The sequence below is a fragment of the Grammomys surdaster genome, unplaced genomic scaffold, assembly GCF_004785775.1.
Source record: "Grammomys surdaster isolate TR1022 unplaced genomic scaffold, NIH_TR_1.0 196, whole genome shotgun sequence".
Taxonomy (NCBI): domain Eukaryota; kingdom Metazoa; phylum Chordata; class Mammalia; order Rodentia; family Muridae; genus Grammomys; species Grammomys surdaster.
In genome coordinates, this window is record NW_021604641.1 from 5,588,234 (window position 1) to 5,600,229 (window position 11,996).

Below are 11,996 nucleotides of genomic sequence, written 5' to 3' on the forward strand. Positions count from 1 at the left end.
CTGAGAAGAGAACATCACAAATTTACAGGCAGAACAAAACAGAAAAAGAAACCACTAGCCTATCAATCATGTTTGGTGAAGTTTTTATTCAAAACATTTGTCTAGTTTTGGTTGATTTTTCTTATGATTGTTGAATATTCTAGGATGCATGTATATTTTAGTACCAACCATTAACATATATGTGTTTTGGAAATATTTTCTTTAAGTCTGTGCCTGCCATCCTTTCACTTTTTAACTATCCTTTGCTATGAAGGGGATTTTAATATTAATGATGTTCAACTTTCTACTTTTCAGGAATTATTTATTAGTTATATCAAAAATATTTTCTAAACTCAAGAGCATCAAAGTATTTTATATGCTATTTTTCATATTTTTAGAGGTTATGCTTTTACAGTAAGTCATGCATCTATTTTGAGAAAGTTTCTGTGAAATATATCCTGTCACTATCAAGATTAACTTTGTGTATGCATTTGTTCATTGTTGGTGTATTAGCATGTGAATCTCTAGTTGAATAATACAAAGGAATTTTGTGAAAACAGGGAAAATAGATACACATTTGTTTAAAAAGTAAATATACATAAAGTCTATTAGTTCATAGAATGGTCTGGTTTCCCTTGTTATCTACTGGCCTCTTTGTTAAGCCGCTTGCCTTAGTCACAGAAGATCAGTGAATTCACCCCTTTATATTAAATATGCAATCTGATGCTTTAATCATTTAGAAAAAAAATACTTTGAAATGATTAAATCAACATAGGATGTTGCTTTCTCTATGTTGCCTTTATCTTCCCAGACATGAAGGGTAACTCTATTATCAAACATTCTTTGTAGCTAGGTTTAGTCTGTTGGGAAACCCTGCAACTTAAGGTTGAAACCTACAATGTTTGGACAGCTCCTCTGAGCTTAACACAAAGTAGAGGACTACCTTTTTCCAATAGGGCTTGCCCTTCTCTGATCTTGTCTGAGGAATTGGATTCCCCCTCCTGACCAGACACACACACACACAGACACACACACGGAGACACACACACACACACACACACACACACACACACACACAAACCCTATACCTCAGGAAGGTCATGTAGCCCTTGGAAAGCCTACAAGTTCAACTTCCTCTTTCCCAGTAAGAACCCACCCAGCAAGTACCTGGGATTCCTGAAATGCCTATCCATACAAATAAGGCATTCATAGCATGTAACCTCCAGCCACTGATTTTTACATTCACTCTGAAAAGCCCTTCCCACTCTCCAAGATTCATATATAGCCCTTGGTCACCCCAAATAAAGTGTAATGTACCAGCTACTGCACTGAAGATTGTTTACAAGAGCTGTTTCATTGAGTATTATCTTAAAAGAAAGCTGTAACACTAAAATCCTCAACCCTCCCCTACACCCAACCCCCTCCCACACACACCCACACACACACACAAGCCTCAGACCTGGATCCTTCAGATAACACCTGTTCCTAACTGTGCTTCCTCCTTCCAGTTTGGTAGCAGCATACCTGCACATCCTGAAGAAGGAAAAAGAGGATTCTGAGCCACAGCTGGTCCACAACATGCACACTACAGTGTTCCTGTGAATAATTTGACTAGTGGACATTGAATAGCCATCAAATCTACTAGGCAATTTGCCTATGTTTGCCAAATACAGCCCAAAAAGTTTACAGACTTAGTACATTGCTAAGCCATGAGAGGATTCCTTTCTGGATCACCGAAGCCATGTGAATTAGAACACTAAAGTCATTAACTTATCTGAACTCCAGGAAAACAAACAGAAAAAGAGAACTTTAATTTACTTTGAATTCTTATTTAAATCCTTCACGTTATGTAGAAAAACGCTTCTATTTTTCAACTATTTTTTGTTGAAGTCTAAGAAATTTGAAGCTATGGTTTAAAATTATGGGCAAAGAAATTCAAATGTTTATAGAAGCAGTAATAATTGATTCTAGGGTTGTTATTTTCTCGAATCATTGATGGAATAGTTTTCTTAATATTTGTATTCTTCTGAGGGACTTTCTCTTTAATTATCTCATTTAGTTCCCCCAAACCTCATTGGAAGCCCTTGGTGCACAAACAACATCAACATTTATTTGTTTTATTTTATTTTTTTTGTAAAAATTATTATTAAAGAAGTAGGTGAAATATACAGTGGAGGAAAATTGTTCATATTTATCAATTATCTTATTCTGCAACTAGAGCTAAAATACTATAAATTTTTTTATGTCCTTGTAACACAAAAATCTCGTTTTCACTATAGGATGTTATTCATAGGGAATATTGAATAAATGATCGATAAATATTTGTCAAATAGTCTTTTAGGCTTATTCTTTTTTCCAAAAATATGGAATAAATTTAAAATAATCTTTACAAAACTTTTTCTCTATAAATTCATAGTTTCTCCACAGAACCAAATTTAGATATTAAATTTAAAGGGCTAATTTCCATCATCCTACGAGGTATCTATTTCTCCAGAAAAGAAAGTAGAAACATTAAGGAGACTCAGAGCTACCAAGAGAATTAACAAGCAAGCAGTTTAGCTTCTCCTTACTTAAAGAGGTGAAAGGTCTTCAGAGTTCACAAGACACTATAATTAATGATGAATCCTAATTAAGTAAATGGTCAGTTAGCTTTCTTGATTGTATATTCTAAAAACTTTAAGAGTAAAAAGATCAAATAGCTTTGTGCCACTCTACTCATGAAAATACACCCCCCACTCCCACCACACACATAGTCTGCCATTCTCTTGTATCTTCATTTTAGATCTTTTCTTCCTACCTTTCTTACTATTTTTTTTATATTTGTTAAATGTCAGCAACATATGCACATAATCTACTTTGTTTAGTGTCTTTTCTTCATCCAGTGTCTGGTAATTTCCTAACAGTCTTGAATAAACTGAACACAATTCTGACTTTCTCTCTTTTTCTCCCCTCTCTCCTTCTCTGTCTCACATCTTAGTATACTTATCTGCTACATGGATGGTGCTTTGAACACAAATAATGATATATGCTAACTAGTATATTTGAAATAATTTCATGTAATCTTATACACTCTTAACTATTCAATCAATTTGTAGAAAATACTGTGAGTTTTTCTTTTTTTTGGTGGGGGGAGTTTGGAAGAGGTTGTTTGTTTGTGTCTTCCAAACTCTAAATGGGCACATTGCTTCTAGAAGCTCTAAAGATTTGTTTCCTTTTCTTTCCATATTCCAGAATTTTCTCAGCCAGAACGTGGCTTATCTAACTCCAAATTAAGTCTAGCCATTATACTTTCTTACTGTCCTTTCTGATTCATACCTAGTGCCCCCCTGCCCTTAGAGGTTTCCAATTACAAACAAGATGACCTATACACTACAAAGTGTATATTATAAAGTTTGGAAAGCTATTTTTGTCATGAAAAACAACATTCTCATTTTTGAAATTTACGTTCTGCATATTTTGAAGTACATATGTAAAAAAGAACCTTAAGAAGTTTGGTTCATCATTTTTGTAATATTTCTATAATTGCTTTTTCCTTACATTGTATATAATGCAATTATATTTATGATAGGTAGCTAGAAATATACCTATTTGTATTTTTACCTATGTAATGAATATATCTTAATCATAACATTATGAGCAGTTATTAGTAGTTAAGTTACTAATGTAATGAATTGAGAAAATAAAATCTGTTAATCTTATAAGGTCCAAATAGCAAAAATTTTACATAAACTAGTTTTAAACTATTATCATATTGCAGTATTTTATTTTCCTATGAAAATATTTTATTTCTGAGAAGCAAATGAATAATTTATATTATATAACATGCTAATGTTCTTAACAAAATCACTTAAAATTAATAATTCTAAATTCTTTTTAACACTGTGAGAACTGTAATATGGTGTATAAAAATAAGACTGTCAGACAGGAGAACTGGTGCACTGGTTAAGACTGCATAATGGTTTTATAGACATTCTGAGGGCTATTACTGGTACCAGTGTCAGTCTGTATACAATGTTCTGAATCTCTAATTCCAGGGTAATCTAGAGCATATGGAATCTACTCACTTACACAAATACAGGATCACACACATACACACATGTGGGAGAAAAAAGGCTACAGCGGTGGTGTCCCAGAGACATTCCATGCTGTGGGTCCCACACACAGGAGAAAGTCTAAGATTCCAGAGGCTGGAGACTTTGGTGGTGGCAGGCCCCAATGATATGAGAAAGTCCTTGGTTCCAAAAGGATTTATTTTCATGGCGGATGGTAGATGCATCTGGATGTACACCCATGAAACTTAGGCCAGATCTGAGTTAAATAGGGAAGGAGAAAAGGGGAGGATCTGGGGAAGAATGCCTAATTTGCTCTGCCCTCTGGCATTCATTAGTATGTAAATCTCTAGTGCCTGAAGCCTGTAGTCAGGCCCTCTACCTGTGCTCTTTGGGAGGGACTGTAATGGCCTACCTGACTGATCAATGTTGGTCCATGGAGACTAGACTGTATGTCAGGACCCTGGGTTCTGGGGATGCGGCCGAATTCCTTCCGTTTCTCCCTTGGAGTCTGGGGGTTCCAGGCCCATGCCCAACCAAGAACCAAGATACCCTTACGAAGTCCCACACACACACAGAGACACACACACACAATTAAAAAAACAAAAAATAATTAAAATAACAAAGGATTAACAAAGAATTCTGTGACATCTCAGTAATATTTTTATTTTAGAGATTGTGACATAACATTTTTTCCTAAAGCAAAACAACCCAATATAGTACTTTCTTGCTTTTATTTTCAAATTCATAGCCTCTCTTTTCAAATATTGTTATTTCACAAATGCATAATTGTTTGCACATAAGTTTTTAAATACAAAGCACTTTATCTGAATAATGTTACCTCTATATATGTTTTCATGACTGACCTTCAGTATTTGATAACCAATTGGTATGCTTTTCCAGGGGGAAGACTGTTAGTATTCTGCCTAAACTCCACCTCCACAGTTATCTGGCAACAGCTAGGTAGGCCTGCCCACTATAAGAGGGACTGCTTGCCTCCTCTTCTCTCTCTTGCTCTCTTGATCTCTTGCCTCTATCTTCTCTCTGTCCCCTTGCTCCTCCCGCCTCCCCTTCTCCCTTGCTCCACGTGGTCATGGCCGGCCTCCACTTCTCTCCTCTCTCTCTCTCTCTCTCTCTCTCTCTCTCTCTCTCTCTCTCTCTCTTCCTCCACCATCTTCTTCTATTTCTCTCCCCCCATCTTTGCCCTGAATAAACACACTCCCCCAACTGTTTGGTCTGGTGTTGTCTGTTCTAAGCTGCACACAGATGTCTAGCAAAGATTGTTGTTCCTGATATCAGCAATCCTTCATTGACTGTTGTTTTGTAAAGAGTTGAGGTCTAGAGGGCTTTCACTGACACATTAGAGTATCTAGTGGCCTTGTTTTAGACTGGTTTTACTGTGTAATTCAAACACTGGAAGTCCTGTCATTGTACATTGTGGTCAATGAATTAAGGAAGAGGATATTGTCCTTCTGTTTTTCTACTTTGCTTTCTAATTTGTGTGTGTGTGTATGTGTGTGTGTACCAATGGGAAATGTTATATGAGCATTCAATAAGACTTCTACTGCAAACCAGAAAGTAGACCATTCCAAGGATCATATTTACAGATAACTTCACCTGGGGATTTTAATCCCTATGATGAGAAAAATAAAGTTCTCTTGTCTGAGACATCTAACATATGATGTTTTATCACAGCAGCCTGAAAAGACAGATTAAGACAAAAGTTAATAACTGATTTAATTTCTTTATACATTACTTCTCCATTTTCAAATAAACATATGTTTGACTTCACAGAACAGTAAAAAGATCATGTTAATAACATGCCTAAGAACACATTAATAATCCAGAGTTGTTTATGAAGACTGACATTTCTAATTTGAATCATTAGATCAATGATTTTACAATATAACAAATATTGTAAAAATATTTTGAAATATAATGCTTTATTCACTAACTGTATTTGTAAATAAATAAGCAAATTAAATACAAGCTTTATTTAAAATGGTAGAAAGTTTAATGAACTATTCAGTTGCAGCCTTTAAGTAAACACTATTGAGCTTTTTCTCTATACTAACTACTGTGCTAGATATTAGGAATATAGAGGGAGGACAATAAAAATAACATGAAGAAAACACAATTGGGATTTATTTTTTCCCCAGTGTGGAACCAGTAGTTGACAGAACGTTATTGGAAATGTAGTCTGCTCTAAACCAATTATATGCATGTAAAGACTTGGTATGAGCACAGAAACATATCAAGAAGTGAAAACTCTACTCAACAACTGTTTCTAACAATCATTTCATAAGTCATAAATGATTTTTTTAGCTTAAACATTTTAAGTTAGTAAGAGAATAGCATGAGCATTTAAAAATATTTAGATTTCATTTTTGTTATTTTTGATGTTGTTGTTATTGTTGGGTTTTTCCTATGTATTTAAAAAGGAACATTTGATAAATCGATTTGGACACTCATATTCACTTTAGATTTACTGAATGAATAAATAAATATATAAATAATTGCATAAAATACTCAAATGTTGACATATATAAAAGATTAAAATAAATTTTTATGGATTTCTGCATTTTAGAAAATTAAGAAATTTTAAATGACTAAGCCTTTGTTATTTTGTATAAACTTTAAAGTTTTTTTTATTATTTTTAATAGAATATGTATTGTTCTGCATTTTTTGATTATAAGAAAATTTCTGGGTCATATGCCTTTTATATGAGGATTAATAGATTGCTTTTCTCTTTGTAGAAGTCCCATTTTCTATCTAGATTAGAAATTTACAAAGTAAATTAACTGTGGCTTAATGGGGTATTACATATAGCTTGACTTTCCATAGTTTATAGTGTAAGGGCAAAATAGTCTAAAGGTAGTTTAACATATAGATAAAACATAGAACAGAAAGAAAATTGAAGGCACTCCATAAGAAATCAGGATTATGATGTTAAATTTTTCACTTCATATGAGGGAGGGCAGAGAAGTGTCTATAGTGTACGTTGGAGCAGAAATATAAACAGTAGCTTCCTACATGTTCTGACATAGCTAGCTGCACATTATTGGTCATTGTAGTGTTATTCTTTCCTTCCACTGATTCTTTATCATAATCTCAAATGATGCCTCCTGTTTTAACTACTGAAGGATTTAATAGATATATAATTCACAGTAGCTGAAAAGTCCAGAAAACTGCATCTCAGATTCCTTAAATCATGAGTTGGCATATGCTGATAATAACCTAGTCACGTTTAGTTCTTAGTTTCTTCATTAGTATCAAAGAACTGAGTAAATTATCTTGATAAACTGGCTAGTTCCAAAACGTTTTTACTTGAGATTCAAATACACTGAATCACTTTATTTAACAGTACCTTGATCTTATAAAATCAAATGTGAATATTACTACACACAGAGGTACTAAAGCAACTTTGGATACTTTCAATGTGAAAGCTCTGAAGACAAAGTAAACAGCAAGGAGCCTAAAGTGAGTAAATTTCCACATCGTAGTGAGGACAAATATGCATGCATAAGTTTATTTCAAATATAACTCTTTCATATTTAAGCAATAATATATATTCATATTTATATATTCAGTTGATATACATGTATATATACGTAAACTCTTCCTTAATGGGTTCTTAATTTTATATTTTATCATAAATTAGATTTAATACTAAAAATAATCTGACATATATTTTCTTTATAAGAAAACTGCAACATGATTTCTGTAATAAAATATTTTGTGGGCAATAGTGAAACAGCACAGCAGGGTGAATTCTTACATCCAAGCTCCAAAGCTAGGATCAATCCTGGAACCCTACATGGTGGAAAAAAGTGACTCTCCATGTGAACTTCTGTACTACACACACACACACACACACACACACACACACACACACACACACACAAAATATAAAAAGAATTACAATAATATGAATATACGTCTGTTTTGGGGGGGTTGCTCTGAACAGCAAATCTAGAGATCCAGCTATATGCATAACATTCTTTAATGCTACAATCCATCTCTAGCATTAAATCATTTGAATTTTGGCAGACTTTTTAGTGAGATAATATGTGAAATATTTTGATTTGTAGCTATGACAGAAGATAAGACAAGAAGGAAAAGAACACCCATCACTAGCGTGAAGTCCACTAAATGAATAGTTTCAGATGAGTACCCTGAAATGAAAGAAGCTACCTACCCTCTCAGCTTGAAACTAAAATATCTTATATACCTAAGGCATTGTAAAATAGATATTTGCTCTGAAGACAGAATACAGGGAACACAATGTCCATGACATTACATGAAAGTATAATTGAGTAATCATATAGTTTAATATTTTATTCATGGATGTAAATTAATACTTGGAAAATTATAAAACTTTTCTAAATGTTTAAGTCTTATAAAATGAATTTTCTTTTCTTGTTCTTTTAAACAAAATTAAGAACATTACACACACACACACACATACACACCACATATACACACTGTTTGCTTGTTGAGTCAAGATGTTACTACATAGTCTAAGCTGGCCTCAGTTCTACACAGCTACAAATACAGAATACCAGAGTTCATCACTGTGGATGCCTAGAAAATAAAACTTTGTTTCAATTGTCTGACAAAAGTCAGACTGGGTCCTAAATAAACAGCACATTCATCTTAACTGTCAGATAGGTAAGTGTCCTTGGCCAACATTCTGTGGCTCTCAGGGAAAGAAAGTATGGACTATACATGACACAATTGTTAAGCTGTATTGGTAGTGAATATCGCAAGATGTTGATATCAGCTCTTTATGTGGCCTCATGTCTTCTTGGCAGAATTTGTCAGCCTCTGTAATAAGTACAGAGATAAACACAGAAATAATCCATTTTGTTAGAAAATGAGACACCAAAGACATTTTCTACCTTGTCATAACATTCAAGATGGTGTGCATCCTTAAAAGAAAAAGGAAAGTTATATCACCATGTCCTTACTAAATTTTTGCCTTTAACACTCTGATAGTAATAAACACTATAGATACTTGAGCACGCATATTTCGATTTGTTTCTGCTGCACGACACTTAGCTTTCTTTCTTTAAGTTATAATACTGATTTCTACAATGATTATTATCATAAAAGAAATTTGTTTTTAATTAATAGAATTTTAGTATATATTTCTGTTGAGGCTCAAGTCCTCACGTTGGCAAAGGACATGTATATTTACACTAATGAGCTTATCTTTTTATTGAAATTTGGAAATAAGGTACTACACTTATTAACAACAGGTTAACAGATTAACTATTACAGGGATTAATAGCAGAGGAAAAAATAATATACATAGTTTGTCAGTGAAATGTATTTGGTAATTCAAAATTGCAATGCTTTCCATTTGACAGCATCCTGTGATATTTCGGGTACAAAATAGTCAGCTTGCACTAGTAATCCAAGTTCATACCAGTATCGAGATTTGTTATTTTCCACATTTAGCAGAATATAATAACAGTACTATCAAGAGCTACCCAGCTTCTTCACAAGTTTGTACATGCCCTCCCTTCAAGATAACCATTCACAAGTGGGGGTGCTATAGACTCTTGGTAAGCCAGAAAGTCTTATCATGAACAGCTAATATTCACTTGGGACAGTGGATCAGATATAGGAATTGGAACTAAGATGTACATTTAATGAAAGATTTCTAGTATTATCTTTCCTGTAAAACGGGAAGAGACAACCAAAATCATTATTACGATGACTGAAACAGTATTAGTCTTAAAACAGGGCTAGCTAAAGTGTACTCAAAGTATATTTAACATGGACTGCAACCCCAAAATTCACTTCATATCCAGAAAAGAAAGAGTTAAGAGTGAGAGGTATCCTTAAGAAACCAAAGATACTTTACCTGTGAGTATTTTTAGACAAGATAGAAAAGACCTTAAAGTGTTGATATTGTTTCCAATGTGCCACCAGCCCCCCCCCCCCAACTTCACATTTGTAGGCTTCTACTCTCCGAGGAAAGAGGAAAAGAAAATTTCCAGTGACCCAGCTCCTCCGTGATTTACATACAGAAAGGATATAAATGAATGGAGTGGGGGATGGGTCACTGAGAAGCAATGTGTTGCCTTTTCAACCGCAGAAAATAAGATTACTTATGAAGAACATTTTTATCCTCAGTAAAAGATTAACCCTTCCACCATTCAGCAACTCAGCTTCTACAGCAAGTAAATCGATTTCCAGGTTACCTTCTCCTCTTATTTCTAAAACAGACAGATACATAATTTGTAAGCTTCAGCAAGACTGAGCTGGAATCCAGAGCTAAAGACTCTCCTACCTGACTGTACTCTCTACACAGCGTCTGGATCATTCAGAGAATCTCTAAAGATGAGGACCCAGAATCTTTCCAAACAAAGTATTTTTAGCAAGGAGGTGATGTTCATTCTGTGGTATAAATAAGCAAATAAATAAAAAACAAACAAACAAATCGGTTACAGTGTTATCAGCTGCTCAGTCAAACAGGCAAGTTCCCCAGTGGCAGTAGATTTTAGAGAGAAAAGAGAAAAGAAGAGGAGAGAGGAAAAGAAGCAGAGAAAGAAAGGTTAAGGAATAGGTTTAGGAAGAGAACGGGAAAGGGGAGTGGTCACAAAAAGGGAAAGGGAGAAGAGATCAGGATAATCTTACCCAATCGATCCAGTGATCAGGTGATCGTTTATGCGGTATCAGGACACGAAAATGGCTCGACAATGAAATCCACAACAAAGCTATTTCTTTCTCTAGTTTAGCTTGGTAACTGCTGGAATCAAATGCAAGGCAGACATGGCACAAGCGGCCACTCGTGCACCCCTAACCCTCCCCCAAGGGACCAGGGACAGTTTTCTGACTGCCCTAAAATCTAGCTTCTTGGAGCAAGGTCCTGGCGCAGGGGCTCAGGACTGAAAGCAAATGCCTTAAACGCAGGCAGCATGATTTAACAAGGAAGTGGGACTTAGGAGGAGGGCTGCCGCCGCCGCGGAACCCCATCACCCACTTCTGGGTCCTCTTGCTAACCCTCCAAAGCATAGCGCCCTCGAAAACTCTGAGTGACTACGACCTTCAACCATTCACCTCCCAGCCCATGTCTATACAAAAATCGCTGAGGATTAGATCAAGCAATGGGACCGGTCCTGCTGGTTTATTCCGGAGTGTGTGTTATTTCAGGTTTTCTCCCTATGCCCTGTATCAGTTCCTGAAAGGGAAAAGGTTCCAGGGACGTGCTAGTGAAATGCACTGATGGAATACTGTTAATCCTAATGATAACGTTCTCAGCGCAGGTAAACTCTGAAAAGAACTGTGAGGGGGAAGATCCTGCAGGATTTCCAAAGCGGCGCTCTCCTGAATTCTCATTGGATCATCCCCAGCAGCCTAAATCAGTGCTGCTGCTCTCTGGGGATGACTACAGCCTAGCTCACTAGTTGTCTACTCCCTGTTTCCAACACATCTTTTTACTTCTCTTTGCAGATCTGTTTGTCTTATTTATCCTGTTCTCTTGGGTTACCCAGCTTCTGTCTTTCCACACTGTGTGGGGACATGCAGTTCTGTAAATTTGTTCGTCTGAGGATCATCATAGGAAAGGTTCCCACTGTTACCCATTCTCAGTAAAAAAGAAAAAAAAAATTGCATCCTTTCTTTTGGGTTCTTGGCCTCACCAGTAAGTGGCTTTCATTTGATTAGATGCCACCAGGAACTATTGAGTATTTCCAACTCCTACTCTCCTGCAGCTCACAGATCTACACTGCTTTGGAAGATCATGGGATACATCCTTGAATCATGGATGTATTTCTCTCACAGTCATCTTGCTTCATTAAATTTCCTCTGGTAAGTAAGTATTTATTTACATGTGATAACTAATTTACTACTTGTGTTAATTTTTACTTTTTAAAAATAAGCACTACTTTTTTTCTTCAATCACTGTACCTCTCTCTCTCTCTCTCTCTCTCTCTCTCTCTCTCTCTCTCTCTCTC

General features: G+C 35.4%; 1 protein-coding gene across 2 annotated transcripts in view; it reads left to right on the forward strand.

Moving 5' to 3' along the window:
• The first annotated feature begins 11,404 nt into the window (after nucleotides 1-11,404).
• The window catches only part of Brinp3 (BMP/retinoic acid inducible neural specific 3), a 362,612-nt gene continuing 362,020 nt past the window's right edge, over nucleotides 11,405-11,996 (forward strand). Inside the window, exon 1 of one of the 2 annotated variants that reach the window (XM_028769967.1) lies at nucleotides 11,405-11,850. The gene's annotated coding sequence lies outside the window, so the exon portion shown is untranslated. The remainder of the gene's footprint in view (nucleotides 11,851-11,996) is intronic. The other variant, XM_028769965.1, reaches the window with a different exon arrangement.